We start from the raw sequence: 2,481 nt of genomic DNA, 5'->3' as shown, positions 1-2,481 counted from the left end.
AAACTTTTGTTTGTGCAGCTCTCTGCACATGCATTCGCACACCTGCACACCGATTACCCCCTCCCCCTGTAGGCGGTGACTACCTGGTTGCAGCAGTGCAAAAAACTCCTGCTTGTGACCAGGTCTCAATTAGGCCCAATATTCTTCACCAATACTGACAAAAGGATGGCTGGCTAAAGTAATAAACAGAGCAGTGGCACAAACACATGGCATGTACTGTATATCTATTTAAAAATGTGTTGCAAATTAGTAATTTATTAGAGTTATAATCAATAATAATGTCTATGCAAAAAAGACCACCCCTAATGCTCCCCAAAACTAACAGTCCATTATGAAGAGAAAAGTGGTGCAAGATGGAATTGTCCTTCCCTCCCACCTATCCCTATGTATGATAGTAGGATATTAAAAGGACATACACAGTGTGACCGGATGGTTCAGAAAGCCCTCACACGGAGCTATGTTTGGCATAGTCCTGTAGTTGTGCAGTTTATAACTCTCCAACTATGCACAGCACAGTGATATAACATGAAGACACATTTTTAAACACTTCATAGTGACCAAGCATGCTCGTCGGGCGAAATGCATATTCCCACGGCATCCAGCAGCAGGACTACACAGTGGACTCCGGACACACTCTCAGCGGCGGTTTCACCTCAGCTCACCGCTACCAATCCACCTTGGGTATGCAGCGCTCTGTTCCAGATACCTTCTGGCAGTGGTAATAGGTAACCAAACCCACTTTTCCTCCAGTAATTGTTATTAATTTTTCGTCTGCAGCCCTTTATCTTATTTTTAACCAGCAATATTCCATTCTAACTAAACTCTATATATATATATATATATATATATATATATATATAGGAAAAACTGGTCCGGCACTCACAAGTAAATAGCAAAAAGTAAAAAGCGCTCCGGTGCCCTCCAACCAGGCCGGCAACCCATAGATACAGAGGAACAGAAATAAGGCGGCACTCAGGAGACTCGTACGTGGTGAAGCCAACGGGTGCTTTTATCAACGTTTCGGGGATTGTGACCCCGTCTTCAGGACACACCCCCACACGTCCTGAAAATGGGTTCACGATCCCCGAAACATTGATAAAAGCACCCGTTGGTTTCACCACGTGCGAGTCTCCTGAGTGCCACCTTATTTCTGTTCCTATATATATATATATATATATATATATACACATACACACTGTGCAGACTATCTTGTATGGAAGGACCACTCAATAATCAGTTTTATCTATTATCATCCAGGAATTTTGGTACATACAGTATACTGCCTTAGATTGTGTTGCATATAGCTAACAGGACAGTGTTACCCTGGTGTATTAATAGTGGTATCACTATCAAGACATTTCTAAATCATACTATATAAGTACAGGTGGAAATAGCTAAATTTGAATATTTGTTCCCTTGGCTGCAACTCCATAACCAAAAGGTGAATATATGAAGGGACATTACATTGCTGGCAGACTGGAACTGTACCACTCCATGGTTAATTCTGACTAGCCATCACATATTTTCTTCCTTCCTGTTGTTTCCACACTTCTGCATTCCAAGGAATCTCATTGGCAATTCAGCATATACATATCATTCCTGGGGTGGTTTTTCAACTGAAAGGCTCTGAGCTGTCTCACGCCAACAGCAGATCCATCTCTTTTATACTTATCCTTTCAGTATTAACATACTTACCAATGACCTTGTATATCTGTGAACTCTCATCAATGATTCAGGAGGAGAAGCGTTCCAATTTACTACCAAACCACACTTAAATTGCCCAAACTCATCCGATCTTGGAAGCAATAAAGTGTTGGGCCAGGTCAGTATCGGGAGGGGGACTCCCCGAGAATACCTGGTGTAGTAAGTTCAGGGTTATTATATCCAGTCGAACGTTAAAAGCAGCTTCACACCTATTCTTTTTTACCACTTCTTCCTGGTTCTTCACAGGAGATCTGTTCTATAAAATCCTCCCTATATACAAGAACCTATGGACGGATAGTACTAATGAGCAAGCTGATACCATAATGACATTTTTTCCCAGTAATTTATATGAACTTGAGTGCGGAGCAAATTACATTGCTATTCATTAGAACCACAAGAGTGTGCTGTGGCCTAGTGCTTTTGAGGACTTGTTCCTGCTGCATATAAGTCACTTTAGACTTTAAATTATCAGAAATATGGACAGAAATTTACATGTATAATACCATATATACTGTTAATTCCACTCCTTACATACACACCTAATGGTGTACAATTTACAGGAGGAATCATATTTTAACTAAAACTCTAATAAAAGTGGGTTTTAAATGTAAATAAATTATACATACAACAATTTTCCTATTTAATGAGTGCACCAGAAAAGGGTCTTTTCTTTCTTGTTAATAACATAGAGGAGGTGTCCAGATGGTTAATGTCCCTTCCTCTACAGCATTGGCCTCACAAATGGAACAGATGCTTTCACAAACATTGTCAGAATTT

General features: G+C 40.2%; 1 pseudogene; it reads left to right on the top strand.

Annotated features, from left to right (window-relative positions):
- Positions 1 to 1,752: 1,752 nt before the first annotated feature.
- On the top strand, positions 1,753 to 1,870 carry LOC134912886 (5S ribosomal RNA; annotated as a pseudogene).
- The last annotated feature ends 611 nt before the right edge of the window (positions 1,871 to 2,481 follow it).

This window comes from Pseudophryne corroboree, chromosome 4 (genome assembly GCF_028390025.1).
Source record: "Pseudophryne corroboree isolate aPseCor3 chromosome 4, aPseCor3.hap2, whole genome shotgun sequence".
Classification (NCBI taxonomy): Eukaryota; Metazoa; Chordata; class Amphibia; order Anura; family Myobatrachidae; genus Pseudophryne; species Pseudophryne corroboree.
Note: the sequence above shows the minus strand (reverse complement) of the source record. Positions and strands in the feature narration are given on the sequence as shown.